This window comes from Brachyhypopomus gauderio, chromosome 10 (assembly GCF_052324685.1).
Source record: "Brachyhypopomus gauderio isolate BG-103 chromosome 10, BGAUD_0.2, whole genome shotgun sequence".
Lineage (NCBI taxonomy): Eukaryota > Metazoa > Chordata > Actinopteri > Gymnotiformes > Hypopomidae > Brachyhypopomus > Brachyhypopomus gauderio.
In genome coordinates this window covers 23,084,215-23,101,272 of record NC_135220.1, presented here as the reverse complement: position 1 = coordinate 23,101,272, position 17,058 = coordinate 23,084,215, and the positions used below count along the sequence as shown (strand labels likewise).

Genomic DNA, 17,058 nt, shown 5'->3' with positions numbered 1-17,058 from the left:
GGAGGAGGTGCAAAATTATACATTCTCAGAAACTAGCAATGAGATTTAATGAAGAGAATACTCAGAGTTTATATTTTATATTTGCAGACAAACTGTTTTTGTATCATTTAAGGAATGCCAAACTCTGAAGAGCAATTACTATGATATATGAATATGAGTAACAAAATTGAAATTAACCATTAAGATTGTATCGTGTCTTAGGTTACCATGAAACTGTATGACATCATAGGCTACCATTAAAATTGTATGATGTCATAGGTTACCATGAAAGTGTCACTTTATAAAATCAGTTGACCTTGGTCTGGCCTGTTGTTCTATTCAGAACAACAGTTCTTTCTTCTGAGAGTGCTCCTGATTGCAGAGAGTGACCATCAGTGAGAGTGACCTCTACTCAGAGTGATCTCCGGTGAGAGTGACCTCCAGTGAGAGTGACCTCTACTGAGAGTGACCTCTACTGAGAGTGAGCTCCAGTGAGAGTGACTAGAGAGTCACAGCTGGAGTCCATTCATATTTTGCCTGCCTCATGGGGTTAAAATACTACTTCTTCTTATTACAGTAATAGCAATGGTTCAAATTACTAACAATGTAAGACTCGGTGAATTAATACATGAGTTAAGATATAGTGAGTTATTACAGTTTGCCAGTTGGGACTAATTGGAACAATTGGTACAATTATTTAATTTCATGATTTTAATAGCTGAACTGAAAAATGGTTGAATTTTACCAATAGCTAAATTGTTACACAATTACTGAAATGTGTGTGTGTGTGTGTGTGTGTGTGTGTGTGTGTGTGTGTGTGTGTGTGTGTGAGAGAGAGAGAGAGAGAGAGAGAAAGTGTGTGAAGCAGAGGATGGGTGTGTTTTTGTGTGTGTGTGTGTGTGTGTGTGTGCGTGTGTGTGCCTGTGTGTGTGTGTGCGTGTGTGCGTTTTGCGGTTCTTTTTGCAATGTTAGCACGCCCAGCTCTGAGCCACTCACACTCCCCTGTCTCCCGTCCTCTCCTCTGTCTGTGTGTCTACTCTGTCTCTCCCTCCACCCGTGCGGGTCTAGCCGGTACAGAAGAACGTGTTATTCCTTGTGACTGAAAGGTCTGATCAGCGACTCCAGTTTAATCGTCACATTCTTTGCTCGCGCGGTGATGGCTGCACAGTATTCCCGCCTGGGCAGTGCGGCGTGAGCAGCGTGCCACCGGGGAGCCTATGAATTCAAATGCGCCGCTGGCCCGCCAGTCGTTTTGCTTTTGAAAGGATCCCCGCTGCTTAAGCGGGATTGCACAGATAATCCACTTGCGCCCTCATTCAATTTCACGGCTAGATGGCTGACATATGAATAGAGTGGGCCGCTGAAATCTCCCCTCAGCGTGAGGGGAGCTGAGTAGTATCACCCCCGTCGCCCCGGCTCTCCCGAAAAAGGTCACGGCGAGCCGTTACAGGCCCGCGGCTCCGCGCCGCCTCTGGCTAAATTAAATCCCAGCCTTGATGCTTTCTCTCGGAGAGGCGCCTCTTCGGAATTGCGTCCTATAAATAGTCGCCTTCCGCTGCCGCCACGAAGTCGACGACGTGGGTCGGTCCGGCCGAGCCATGTTGTGATTCTGGTGGCCGACAGCTGCGTGGAGATGTGAGAGATCGATCAGGGGTTTGTTCTGCTAGGGGTAACAGCATGGCTGACAGATGTACACGCGTGTGTGTGTGTGTGTGTGTGTGTGTGTGTGTGTGTGTGTGTGTGTGTGTGTGTGTGTGTTAGGTAGAGTTGTGAAAAGATATTGACATTTCCTACAAAGTGATTACTTGACTGTCATCTCCATCACATTGGGGAAGGGGCCGTCTAGCTGTTCCCTTGAAGAGAGATTAATTAAGCGAAATCGCTCCACTCCTCCGTGAGAAAACAAATGCCGAGTGACGTTGTTCTAAAACCTTAAACGATTGTTTTGTTTCTCTACTGCTGCTCCATCTGGAGTGTTGATCTGGCTACCCTAACATAGACTAAATGGAAGAGAGAATGAACCTTCCAGCACAGTCATAATGGAAGAGAAAAAGCTGCCCAGCTCAGCATGCCCGAGAAGTGCAGCCTGTCCTGTAGCACAGGGCTGCGGGAAGCTCAGGGCCTGCGGGACTCGTCGAGGGAGCAGACGGCGTGAGCTGTGAGTTTGTGATTAAAGCAGGTAAATGAGTTCATTAGAAGCGGAATGTCCCCCGGAGACGAGTCGCTTTGAGGACGAGTAAATCATTGTGGCTAATTTCCTTCCCTCAAGGACAGGATGGAGGGAGAGGATGACAGAACGTCTCTTGAAGAGTGCGATGGATGTCAGCGCCTGCACGGAAGGGCATATCTCTGCCCCCTGCAGGCTGTTCGACTGCCAAGTCATTGCGAATGAATGCTTGAATGGTGATGGATGGCAGCGTGATCAGTCCACAGTGAGGCGGGCCGGACCTCCACTTACCCACAACACACTGACGCACACACGAGCCATCGCCGACACGACCTGTTTGATCACGCTTGCCAAGAAGGGCAGCCATCCCCAGTTCGCCCAGTACGCCCAGTATACCTAGATCACCTGTCCACTGTCCTTACACATGGGGACATCATACCACCCAAAAACACATCCATGATTGCACACACACATATACAGACACATATATAAACACACACGCACACACACACACACACGCACACACACACACACACACACACACACACACACACACACACACACACACACACACACACACACACACTGTAGATGTAAACAGAAGTGTAGAAGAAACAGAAGTTTTCTCATTTGGTTCATGGTATCTCCATCTATTTAAATAACTCTTGTCATGCCTCTTTCTTAGAATATTCCCAGGTAATGTTTCACAAGTGGCTTGAAGGCCTTGTCATACGGAGCTCACGGCACAACTCTATGAATCACCCGCTGTTGTGTCTGAGTGCAGATTTCTGTCTGCCGGCTAAATTATGGCGCTCCCAGAGCAGCAAACCACAGACACGTCGTCTGAACCAAAGCCCGGGCATAGCAGCAGGTGCACAGACTCCAAGTGCTCAAGCTCACACACCTCCGCTCACACACCTCCACTCACACCACAGAGAAATAAAGAGACATAAAAAAGAGGAGGACTAACAGTGACTGGCCAAGAGTCTGTGTCCAGTCTCTCTGCAGTGGTCTGCGTGGCAATGGGTGTCTGGGTTGGTCTAATGATGGTCTACCATGATTACACTCACATAACAGCTGTGGATTAATGTACTGAACAAGGTGGGTTTGATGCGTGGCCTGCAGAAACGTGTGGAAATGTTGTTTTGATTGCCGCTAATGTGCCTTGTCTTCTCGTCTTCGCCGAGACCCGAACCCAAACGCAATATCCTCCGCAACACAACCAACGAGACCGGGACGGGGAGATTAAAGGGCTGTAATAGAAATGTGCTTCTTCAGAAGGCATAATTAAAAAGGCCCATTTGATCACGGTGAACGTCTTCTGCCACGAGCTAGCGAAGTTTCCAGAAAAAGCAAAGTGTGTTTGTTCTTTGGGCAACATAGATGTGGATATCTGGCACTGACTTTCCCCCAATCCTTTCTAATCTTTAATGGAGTCAGAGATTCGCTCCCCACGGCGGACGCTTGTCTCCGTGTGGGCGCCTGCTTGGTGCTCAGTGGCTTTTGTTGTAATTCCTCATTTGTAATGTTTGTGCACAAAATCCATTAAACTTCTGTTGTAAATGAATAGGTGACAGAGGGGAAAGAAACCAATTATGGCTCCCTGTTCTGCAATTTGGCTTTGGCAAAAATGCATTTTTTGCTCTGATAACAAAACAGCATCAGTCTTCTCCTTTGACATGAATCATTGTTTAGTTTTGGCTGGCAAAACAAGACAATTCGGATGACTGTGAAGGTGGCTATAAGGAGGCTGTGTGTGTGGGTGTGTGTGTGTGTGTGTGTGTGTGTGTGTGTGTGTGTGTGTGTGTGTGTGTGTGTGTGTGTGTGTGTGTGTGTGTGTGTGAGTGTGTGGCTCTCGTATCTCCCCAGATTTACGTGTGAGGCGTGGGAGATACCCAAATAGACTGAAGTGTTCTTTCAGGGAGGTTTAATGAACAAAACCACCATTGGAAATTCAATTAGGTCACAGTGACTCATTCAGGCTTTGAATTCTGGACGTGGAGTTTTGAGTTTTGGGGAGTGCTAGTCTCACCATGTTTGTCTGAGATACTCTCTCTTACTCAAGTTACTCTCTCTTACTCAGTAATTGTTACAGTTTAGTTAAAATTCAACCATTTTTCAGTTCAGCTATTAAAATCACGAAATGTAATTATTGTACCAATTGTTCCAATTAGTCCCAACTGGCAAACTGTAATAACTCACTATATCTTAACTCATGTATGTATTAATTCACCGAGTCTTACATTGTTAGTAATTTGAACCATAGCTATTAATAAGATCAAGTAGTATTTTAACCCAATAAGGCAGTACACACAGCTTCACTGAACAGGTCCAATTAGGGTTACTTCACTGCACTGAGCAGAGGTCACAGAGGTCATTTCAATGCCTGAAGGAACTGGACTCTTGCAGTGTTTATTCTATGCTGCTAATCTGCTGGCAGATATATAAACACTGACATATAAACATTGACATATAAACATTGGCCTGTCATTTCAAGTACATTTTAATGTAATTGGCATCCAGCATTCATCCATTCATTCGTGCTTATGCTGCTCTCTGTGTTGTGATGACCCCTGTTCGTATTATCTTTTATCTATTTCAACATCTGTAAAATGACATGTTGTAGAAATTGGCTTTCATTATTATATTTTAATGTGCTTTATTGCCATTATTATTGAGTGAATGCACATTATCATACTGCACTTGGAGATTTGGAAAATGTGCTTTATAAATAAGGATTATTATTATTTGATCTCCAACGGCCTGTGAACCAGTGTGAAATGTTGCAGAAGCTGTTTACGGCTGTGTGACGCTGTATTATCTGGAAAGTCATTCCCGCAGTCGTTTGAAACATCGATCCACTGCACTCACGACTTGACTGAGCTATGTTGTCTGGGTGGAGGATCTGAGAGGGTGTGGTGCGTGTGCTGGTCCCTCTCTGGAGGCCGGCCCCGAGATCGATGCGAACGCCGCGCGCTATAAACCGTGAATCTAACGGCTCCGCCTTTTCTCCCCGCGACTCTCTTCCCGGACCGTCGAACTGCGCCCGATTCGGTGGGCGGTCGGACGGGCGAACGCTCGAATGGCATCGCGGCGTTTCTCCTAATGATGGAAGTGTGTGTGCGGAGTGGCCCGCTCTTCTGTACTGCACCCTCCCTGCATGGCACATCGGGAGTGAGGGGGTGGGGTTGGGCGGGGTTGGGTGGGGTTGAACAAACAATATGTAATTGGGCATTAGCACGCAGGTGCAGAGATCTGCTCCCGGTGGAGCAACTCAACGGACGTGTCAGCTCAGCACTGCTGATGGATAACTGCACACAAAGGTCGTCTCCCTGTCCCCAATATAGTCACTTCGAACAGCAGTAGAGTTTCCCAGAAGTCAGTGTTCTCGCCCACTCCCCGCCCTTCCTCGGACCCGCTCTGGGTGCCAGTGGAGATGTTTGGCGGCGGGTCTGCTCGGCCGTGGCCCATCTCTGGATGCCAGATCGCAGGAGGTGAAGGGGAGGGGGGAGAGGGGAGGGGAGGAGAAGAGACGAGGGAGGAGGAGAAGGGAGGAGAGAGGAGAGGAGGGGGGGAGGGGAGAGGGCAGTTTAGCCTGAGCCGATCAGCACAGAGCCGCAGGGCGCTGTGAGAAATGGTGAGCCGGCCAAATCCCAAGCCCTCCGCTGGCCCTGCCGGTCCCGCCCCTGTGACCATGCCAACGGAAACTACGAGGAAAAACAGAATGCACAGCGGCCGCCGATGCCCTGGAAGTGACCCCGTGCCCTCACTCTGACCTGTGGACGGCTCATGAGAACAGAGGAGGAGTGAGAGCACCCACACACTGGTGATGATGATGATGATGATGATGATGATGATGATGATGATGATGATGATGATGATGGTGATGATGATGATGAGGATCGGGAGGCAAAACAGCTGAAATGCAGATTACTTTCTCAGATTAGTTTCTCAGAATAACTTTCTAACTGTCGTAAGTTTGAACAGTAAAACAAAAAAAGCCACAACTCCTTTACCTGTGATCATCAGTTCTGCTAGAGACCCTTCTACAGGTTTCAACTCCAACTGCAATCTAACACATCATGAAGGCAGTAAGTACAATGAAGCACTCTGGGTAGTTTAGGGTTGCATGTGCACCCTCAAGTATTCCCCGGTCTCCGCGGCCGGGCTGGTGTCCAGCGCCCTGCCCAGAATCTCTCATGTTTTCATTACTCCTCCTTACTAGAACATTAACCCATGTGTATGTACCCAGACCCTTGCTACCGTGACCGGATATGTGTTTTTTTTTTTTCTTCAGAGTAACGTTTCACTCAGGACACTGATGAATGCTTGTGTTACAATCACCTGCTCCTTGTGTCCAGACACCTATGGTGCAAGTGCACGCAGGTCCATTGCCAAGACTCCTGGGGGGACACGGAGCCGACAGGTGTAATTTGGAGGCCTAATGATGTGCATTGTAAGCTGTTCACTCCCAGTGGGCGATCAATCAGTGCGCGAGCTTTTAGGAAATGTCATTAGCTGCTGAAAGGGCTTCTGAATTTGCTATCCAATTGTAGAAATGACTAGCCATTTCCTTCTTTTATTATATGTCATTAGAGGGTTGGAAAGAATAACTAGAATAACTGGCTTAGCAGAAAGCATTACTGTTACTGCAAGTGAGGCTGGTCCATTTCGTTTCGAGTCTAGTTTAAAGGGGAACCGACTATTCTTATGGTATGCGCTCGTTTCCTTTGTTCTCGGACTGAATCCTCTCGAACTGTCCGTCTCATCCTGACCCTCTCTGTCTTTTTTCTCTCACTGTTTCACTCTCTCCTTCTCTTCCTTTGTCATTGTCTTTCTCTGTCACTATTTCTCTCATTGACTTGCGTGTGTGTGGCTGAGGTGTGTGTGGCTGAGGTGTGTGCGCTCTGTGACAGAGTGTTGAGCTGTATGGCAGTTTCCGGGTCTCTGGCCTTTAGCTGTTGGCGATCTAAATGTCTTGCTGGGTTCTGGCAGAGCAGGTGACAATGAAGTCAGCTCGTTCAGTTTGTGCAACCCCATACGCCCTGCCCCGTTCTAACACTGCTGTCGAAAGTCACACACACACACACACACACACACACACACACACACACACACACACACACACCCTTGCCTACTATCCTGAATGTTGGCATCAGTACATGACTGCAGTCCTCTGTCCTTGTGTCCTGCTGACTGTTAGCTTTCATCCTCACACAGACTAGATGGACGTCCAGGCATGAAACAGGTGTCCTACAGAACCGGCTCTGATCCACTCAGCTCACTTTATCTGACCTTTTAACTTCTAGCTTCACAAGCTTAGTCCAGATCAGAAAATACACACACACACACACACACACGTGCACATCTGCACAGATATCGGCACAGAAAGATTAGTAATGATGGATTGTCTGTGTTTCTCTCTGTCTCTCTCTGTCTCTGTCTCTCTCTCTCTCTCTCTCTCTCTCTCTCTCTCTGTCTGTCCCTCTCTCTTAGAATGTAATCATGGGCAAATGCATCTCCACCTCCGCGTCCGCCCCCTCTCCGGTGGAGGTGGAGAGGTTTCTCTCATGCATTGCTAACATACACGATCCATTATCACAGTGTCAGACACAGTTTATACAGGGAGTGTGGAAATGATGAACAGCTTTAATAAAGCAAGCCTTTGCTAACGAATCCCAACACAATTACTACCGGTTTAGGCAATGAATAGTTCATTTAAAAACTGTGTGCTGTGGAAATCACCCAGGAAACTCCCAGTAAAGCCACGGCTTGGCTGTACAGAGCTGAGTCCTGGAATGTTAAGCTGGGCTTCACGTGCGAGACGTGAGCTGTGCACTGGAGCATCCGTAAGCGAAGCACACGAGCAGCTGGGTCCTCACAGGGATGGAAGTAGAGAAGCGTGAGCCCCTGGTGATGGGTGCACACACCAGAGCAGGATCACGCCCAGCAGGAAGGGCGTGGCCTCCTGGCTCTCACCACACCACAGTGATAGTAATGTCAGATAATCTTGGGCTGAAACGCAACATTGCGAATCAGACTGAAGGGGACAAATGCCCATCATGCCTTGCCTATGCAAAATTGAGCTGCAACCACCCTGTTATTATTCTCTTCTTTAAAATATTACAGTTGTAATACTTGTAACTTAGTGTAATGTAAATAGCCTTGTATCAGACTCTGGATTTTGATCTTATTAAGGATTTAGTGCTGTTAAGTGTTTTTAGGAGATGCTGTAAATGAGATGTGTTAGTCGTGTTGAAGGTAGTGGTGCTACTGGACCCCATTCTAATAGGTGTTCTTTTGCCTTTCTCTCCTCCTACCCATCATGCCTTGCTTGCCTGACCTGATGGCCCACTCTGCACTGCAGGTAAGCATATTACAGGTTCACTCCAACTCCACCCAAAACATTTTCTTCCTGTTCGGTGGCTGCCTCCGACACCTGTGTGTCAGTAACAAAAGAAAAACAGAAAAGCAACGGAGGACATTGAAAGAACTTCAGTGCTTCAGTATGTGCTGAAGTGGGGGCTGGAATTAATGAGCACTTTTGGTACTGAAGGAACTTATGTGATGGTGCTCGGCTTCCCTGAAACTACTACACACAGGCCTCACACACAACCTCACATGTACGGGCTCTCTCTCTCTCTCTCACACACACACACACACACACACACACACACACACACACGGGCTCTCTCACACACACACACATACAACCTCACACACACACACACAACCTCACATACAGGCTCACACACAACCTCACATACAGGCTCACACACACAACCTCACATACAGGCTCACACACACACAAACACACACACACACAACCTCACATACAGGCTCACACACACACACACACAACCTCACACATACAGCTTCACACACAACCTCACACATACAACCTCACACACACACACACAACCTCACATACAGGCTCACACACACACACACAACCTCACACACACAACGTCACATACAGGCTCACACACACACAACCTCACATACAGGCTCACACACACACAACCTCACATACAGGCTCACACACACACACAACCTCACATACACACACAACCTCACATACAGGCTGACACACACACACAACCTCACATACAGGCTGACACACACACACACACACACACACATACAGCCTCACACACAACCTCACACATACAGCCTCACACACACACTCCACCTCACACACACACACCCTCACACATACATACACACACATACACACATACACACATACATACAGCCTCACACTCCTGTCCACCTGACTGGAGAGAACAGTATGATGTTTGGGACATAATAGAATGTGAAGACATGAACAGTTAAAGGAAGATTTTAATAACACCCATAGTCAGAACAGGTGTAGGGTCAGGACCACAGTACCCTAACCCTATCCAGCCAAAACATGATCCAGAGACATAGTCAACAAACACAGAGAGGGCAAACAATACCAGACGGCAAATCCAAACATAGAAGTAGAAAACAGACCAGGTCAACGATGCCAGAGAATCCAAATACAATAATGCAATAACACTCAGTATGCTTACTAGAGTTTGGCAATACTTCACAAAGTATGTGGATGAGTCCAGGTATATATGTGTGTGTAAGGAATTGGGAACAGGTATGGTTTCAATGATGAGGGGAGGAGGATCAGGCATGTGGAATCTTGGGAAATGGAGTTCCTAGAGCCTGAAGGCATGACAATTTGTTTGTAAACAGAAAGCTGGAATGTGTGTGCTCAAACCTTCCCTAAAATCATGCAGCCATCCAATCAGCTAAAAGTTATGCTGAACACAGTCCTGGTTATTTCTGTTTATTTATTTTTTATTATTATTATTTTTTAATAGCTCATACTGACAGAGCCTGCTTGTTTCAATGTGTGTGGCTATTTCAAATCTTCAAAGCTGCGGTTGCCTAGGTGATGGACTTGGGGGGGTAGGGTCGTGGGGTCAAACCAAGGCAGAGGAAGAGACGGGCATGTTTTGGGGGCGTGCCAGGGGCTGGTAGTCCCAGGAGCAGATGGAGGTGGCTGGAAGCTGAAGAATTAGGGAGCTGGTGCTGCTGGACTGGGGCCCAGTGGGCTTTATTACCGCCAGCCGCACGCTCCCTCCACAACGGGACAGTGTGTGCAGAGTGAAACTTGTGAGCGCTCACGAGCGTTGGGCCGCATCAACAGGCGGGACAGACATCTCCGCCGAGACGGCGTCTACACGCAGCTGTCCCTCTCTCTCACCAGCGTGTGGGAAATATCCAGCTGCGTTCCCGGCACAATACACCTCCCCAGCGTGGTCTCAGTTTGGGCCGTTCAACACACCTCCCCAGCGTGGTCTCAGTTTGGGCCGTTCAACACACCTCCCCAGCGTGGTCTCAGTTTGGGGTGTACAACACACCTCCCCAGCGTGGTCTCAGTTTGGGCCGTTCAACACATCTCCCCAGCGTGGTCTCAGTTTGGGCCGTTCAACACACCTCCCCAGCGTGGTCTCAGTTTGGGCTGTACAACACACCTCCCCAGCGTGGTCTCAGTTTGGGGTGTACAACACACCTCCCCAGCGTGGTCTCAGTTTGGGCCGTTCAACACATCTCCCCAGCGTGGTCTCAGTTTGGGCCGTTCAACACACCTCCCCAGCGTGGTCTCAGTTTGGGCTGTACAACACACCTCCCCAGCGTGGTCTCAGTTTGGGGTGTACAACACATCTCCTCAGCGTTTACTCCTACAAACGCACCTACTTTGCACTCAGACAGCCTGTAACCAGCTATAGCTGATGATGATGGCCTGAGATGGCTGTCACGATTCTGGTGAGGGGGGGGGGGGGTGGTATCAGCCCCAGTGTGGGAGGGACTATGACCTCGGTGGGGGGTGTCAGCCTGTCACCCTGACTTCATCACCGGGGAGAGGCTCCAGCACGCAGCTGATCAGCTATAGGATGATGTGAAACCAGGGTCAGACAGGGTCATATAGCAGCTTCCTTCCTGTCTGCCTGCCCTGCCTGTCTCACTGCCTCGCCTGTCTCACTGCCTCGCCTGTCTGCCTGCCCTGCCTGTCTCACTGCCTCGCCTGTCTGCCTGCCCTGCCTGTCTCACTGCCTCGCCTGTCTCCGGGCGACACCACACGCCGTTGTCCTGCTTGCCTACATCTCTGTATCTGGTTTTATTGTCATTGGACCATCCTTGAACTCATCACAACAGTGGATAACCTTCCTTGCTCTGAACATGGCCTCCATCTGAGATGGAGAGAATGAGAAACACAGAAACAGAAACGTTATCCGCAGGGAGAGAATAACAGAAATAAGATGAATCTCAGAAGCCTCCAGCGGTTTTAACCACATCGTCTATACAGAATGTGTGTAATGGTCACCTGGGGCTGGCCGGGGAGACTGCACCAATTAAATTAGGACTAGAGTGGTTCTCTCGCACCCCCAGCTGTATCTTGTTTACTGGCGGTCCCCGTGGACTCTCCCTGCCTCGCTCGGCTGTGTACAGTAATTGTATTTAGGACACTCGTGTTTGCCGGAATACGCTAGAAATGAGAAAGAAACTAGAAGGGACTGCTGGAGTACGCTTTGGACTACATTACCCATGAGGCAAAGCCATATAAGAGGGGGACATTGGGTTGCAATGCAGGGCACCATAAGGTCATGTCACCCGTTACAGGAGGTTTTCACTGAGAGAATAGTTGAAAATGTTTTAGGAAAATGCAGCTGGAATTAATTATGTTAGTTTCCAGTGAGGTTATGTTTTACATAATGTTCTTCTTTTCATTTGTGGTCTCCACAACACATAATCATATCTACCTGTCCTGTAGTTCTATATCTACCTGTCCTGTAGTTCCCACTGACACCCTGCAGGACAGCAGTGCAGCAGGCATTTTATGGTAATCCAGGTCACGACCGATACGGGACGGAAATCTGATTTATGAACTGCGTGTTACATTTGGCCTTGTGTCAGATGGCCTTCCTGACACACCCGGCCCATTTGGGCCCAGCGCTGAGACTGCACTGGATACCCCCAGTGAGTTTCTGTTTTACTTCTGTTTTATTGGTACAGTATTACAGTAGCACTAATGATCGTATCAGATGATGAAAGGCTATTTATAGCCTGTCCTTGAGTCGAGTTACACCCCCTCGAGCTATTTCTCGAGTGCGCCACTTCCTGAACTGTTATCAGTACTTTCTGTTATAATAGAACTTGAAACGGCTCCGAGCCCACAACAATCTGTCAGTCTCACTGACACCGTCCAACAGTTTTGTTGGACATGGGTGTGGTCTGTTGTCAGGGCAGCATAAAGGTGTCCTTCTCTGTCTCTGATCTCTCCTACGTTTAGCATATCTAACAGGCGTGAGCATCTGGCGGAGCTAAGTGGTCTCTGCCAGACTCTTCTCATGCCTTGGCAAAGGAATCCATTGGGACGGGTTAATTAAACTTAAATAATTAAAGAAGTGGCATTAATGACCTGTGGTGTGGCAGACCTGAAACATATGGCCATAGATGACTCCCTGTCTCCACGGTGACAGTAGAGAGCAGGACGGGGGAAGGCCCTCTCCTCACTCACCCCCCCCCCCCCCCCCCCCCCCCCAACCCCCACCTTTCTGGCATTACCCACTTTGATGATGTCAGTGGATGGGCAGCCAGGTGCTGGAGTGGCATTTGATATGCAGGGCAGGTGGCAGAGTGAGAGACAGAGGGAGAGACAGAGGGAGAGACAGAGAGAGAGAGAGATGGAGAGACTGAGAGAGAGAGACAGAGGGAGAGACAAAGAGAGACAGGGAGAGAGAGGGAGAGACAATAGCACAAAGGCGTAATGAAATTCAGACCCATGGCTTCACCAGCTGCTGCTGGGCACAGCTCTCTGGACCATTAAATCAGCAGCACAAAGTTTGAGCTGAAAGACATCTCATCTCATCTCGTCTCACTATTTCTGTCTCTTTCTCTTGGTGTTTCTCTTCCTCCGTTTTCCTCTCTTTTCTCTCTCAGCCTTATTTGTCTAGTCTGTACAGGTCCCCCTATTTTTCCATCAATATGTTTAAACACAATATTATAAAACTATGAGGTTAAAACAATTTCGCACCTCATCATTTGCACGGCCTTCTTTATCCTTCTACATAATCATTCGGAGCAGTAGTCCGCAATCAGTAAATGAAAAACACACCTGTTCACTCAGACAAATGGACCTGTCCCTGTTGGACAACATTGTGTGCAGGTGAGAACAACTTTAGGGTCATCCATCCCTCTCTCTCTCTCTCTCTCTCTCTGTCCCTGTCTCTCTTTCTCTCTCTATCTCTCACTGTCCCTGTCTCTCTGTCTGTCTCTCTCTTTCTCTCTCTCTCTCTTTCTCTCTCAGTCTCTCACTCCCTCTCTTTCTGTCCCTCTCTGTCTCATTATATCATCTCATCTTATTCAACCAAAGGGATCTGGGTTTGCTCTGCCTCCATGTTTGTCAAGTCAAGGCATGTCAGCCTGTGAGTGACACAGAGTGACTGGGGCCCGATGAAATCATACGTTGTGACATGAAAGGAGGTGTTAAGAGGATCTGCTGTTGTCAGCCTGTGATTTGGATGTCAGTAATTGTTAGGGAGGTTTGAGAGGGTGAGATCGGACTCTGAGGTCTCTCTCCTGGGGCCGCAGGAGAGAGCTGCTTGTCCCTCTGAACGTCTTCTCAACAGACTTGAACAGCACGGATACGCCTGTTTACAGTGTTTGTGTGTGTCTCTCACTCCCTCCATAACTCTCATTCTCTCCATCCCTCTCCCACTATATCCATCCCTCTCTCACTCTCTCTCTCTTTCATTCGCACGCCCCCACCACCTTTTTTTTTTTATCTGTGTCTGCCTCACAAGTTGCTTCCCGTCATAAATAAACGCCCGATGACATCACAACAGATACATACATATTTAATCAGGATGCAAATACAAATGATTAGAGCCATTACAATTCGCCCTGATCAGGGTAATTGTTTTGGTGATCAGTTTCCTGTCTGCTTTGAATTGTAATTAGTCACCGCAACGAGGGTGAAGTTATCAGAAGGGACCTGCAGCTCCGTCAGCACTGACACCGGACGACAGCCCTGATTAATCAAGCCCTCTCCCACTCCCGTCTCGCCATGGTTTCAGGACAAACTTAGCAACCGTATGGGGCCTTTGATGGGCGTACATGTTGTAACACAGTAGATTGGTTAGGGAGGCAGCCAATGGCATTTGAATAAATAGCTCATTAGGCCAAGTGTTGTTGGCCTACTTCAGCATAGTATTCTTGGAAACGGTGTCAGGTCGGCATGGCTACGCACACGTGTCATTAGCGTGCGCTACGATGAAGCCAGGGCAGGGCTACGCGTGGACGTGTCATTAACGTGCGCTGAAACACTGATTGCTTTGACCTTGTTGCTTTTCCTGTGTGTCATATCGATGTCTCTCTGATCGGTGAAGAAAGTGCTACACACACCGAATCGCTAACCAGCTCCTGCTGCCACGTCGCTATGAAGGCAGATCAGTGTATTTATTTAATAACACGCAAGCACCATATCGTATAGCCGTGAGGGGCAGCTATGGAGATTACACAAAAAGTTCAGTGCACCACGTGCCACAGGGGGCCGTGAGCGAGGGGGCGGTGCATGGCTTGTCCCACTGTTCTCTAGGGCTCTACTGACAATCGTGTGAAAAATGAGGAGAATGTTGCATCACTAGTGGCATCAAGAATCTAAAACAGATAATCCCACTACAACACAGATAATCCCCCTGCAAAACAGAAAATCCCCCTAGAAGATTGATAACCCCCCTGCAAGACAGATAATTCCCCTACAAGTCAGATGATCCCCCTACTAGTCAGATGATCCACCTACAAAACAGATAATCCCCCTACAAGACAGATAATCCCACTACAAGACAAATAATACCCAGACACATAATCCCCCTATAAAACAGATTATCCCTTGTTGCATCACTAGTGGCATCAAGAATCTAAAACATTTAATCCCACTACAACACAGATAATCCCCCTGCAAAACAGAAAATCTCCCTAGAAGATTGATAACCCCCCTACAAGACAGATAATCCCCCTAGAAGAAGATTCTAGAATTAAAATCCCCCTACTAGTCAGATGATCCACCTACAAAACAGATAATCCCCCTACAAGACAGATAATCCCACAAGACAAATAATACCCAGACACATAATCCCCCTATAAAACAGATAATCCCTTCACAAGACATATAACCCCCTACAAGACAGGTGATCCCCCTATAAGACAGATAATCATCCTACAAGACAGATACTCCCACTACAAGACAGATGATCCCCCTACAAGACAGATAATCCCCTTACAGTGCCTTACAGAGATGAGGAGACAACTCCTGCAGTTCTTTCTATCTATCTATCTATCTATCTATCTATCTATCTATCTATCTATCTATCTATCTATCTATCTATCTATCTATCTAGGATCTGTCAGCCTGCCTTTATCCTGAGCAATGGTAGCATCAGGCTCACCAGCATTAACAGTGACCCCCCCCTCCTCCTCCGCCCTCCTCCGCCCATCCCCTGTGCCACCAGCCTCCCTCTGGGTGCGGCCTCAGTGGTGAAGGCCCCCGCTAATGCCCAATAATTGTAACAAAGTGGGAAATCGATGAAGGTTTCTGAAGGCATGGCAGCGGTTGTAAATCGATTGGGCTGTGAGGTGAAGAGAACTCCACTCATGCTGCATTTACATGCTACGCTAGGCTGTCGTCCCGCCGACCCGCCTGTGGGCCACAGAACCGTCCCCGCAGACTGCGGCGGACTCCCGGCGGCCCCCCCGTCGTGCGGTCCTGCTCCTCGCTCCCGCGCCACTTACCCCAGCGCACCGGCAGGGCCGAACCGGGCCGATCAGGGCCGCAGTGGCCCCCGGGTGCAGCTCCGCATTTCATATTTGACTTTCATGGCCATTTTGACAGTGTAAAAGGTTTTCTATTATTGGAGCTCCTAGACGAACTCTAGGTTTGTGTGGCCAGACAGAATGGAGTGGAAAAGTCCTCCCAGGAGTTGGGAAGGCAGCACACGCGGCGTAGCAGAGTTCTGTGGGACTGTAGATTTGCTGGAGCCATATGGATTCCAATAGGATTTCATTCCTAGACCATTCCATATTAGAATTGCAATTATACCAGAAAGTGTGGTGCAGGAAGATAAGAAACAGGAACATGCCATGTGTCCAGCACGTGTGAGAGAGTGAGAGAGGTGTGTGTGTGTGTGTGTGTGTGTGTGTGTGTGTGTGTGTGTGTGTATGTATATATATATATATATATATATATATATATATATATATATATATGACCTGAGAAAGATAGGAAGATTCCAGATGTGTATGTATATATACCGGAGCATGTATGTGGTTTGTGTATCTGACTGCACCATGGTCTCTTTCGTTTTTGAATGAGCTTCAGGATTTGAAAAACACACTTTTAATGTAGGGAACATAATATCATCAGCAGTTGCCATGAGACAGCGGCCCTTTGTGCAGCAGCTAAAGGCCAACTCACACAGACCAGCTCTCCAGCCTCACAGTCTCCATTTTAATGACCTTCAAAATGTCAGTTAGAATGTCCTGACGGCCCCGAGTCCCCCGCCTGCAGCCCACGCTCGCGCCCCGCGGCCCCCGGACTCCTCTGGACCCCCCAGAGCCCCTCGCGCCCACAGCGTGCACATGTCCCACATCGGCTTCTTACTTTAGCACGTCTCCCAAGGGCAGAGGAGAAAGAGAGGGGGGGAGAGAAGGAGAGGAGAGTGGGAGGGGATAAAGGGAGGAGAGGAGAGTGGGAGGGGATAAAGGGAGGAGAGGAGAGTGGGGGGGATAAAGAGAGGAGAGGAGAGTGGGGGGGATAAAGGGAGGAGAGGAGAGTGGGAGGGGATAAAGGGAGGAGAGGAGAGTGGGAGGGATAA

At 48.4% G+C, this 17,058-nt stretch overlaps 1 protein-coding gene across 3 annotated transcripts in view; it reads left to right on the top strand.

The window, feature by feature from the left end:
• The window catches only part of LOC143526013 (cell adhesion molecule 2-like), a 255,017-nt gene that overhangs the window by 143,392 nt on the left and 94,567 nt on the right, over window positions 1–17,058 (top strand). The window lies entirely within an intron of this gene.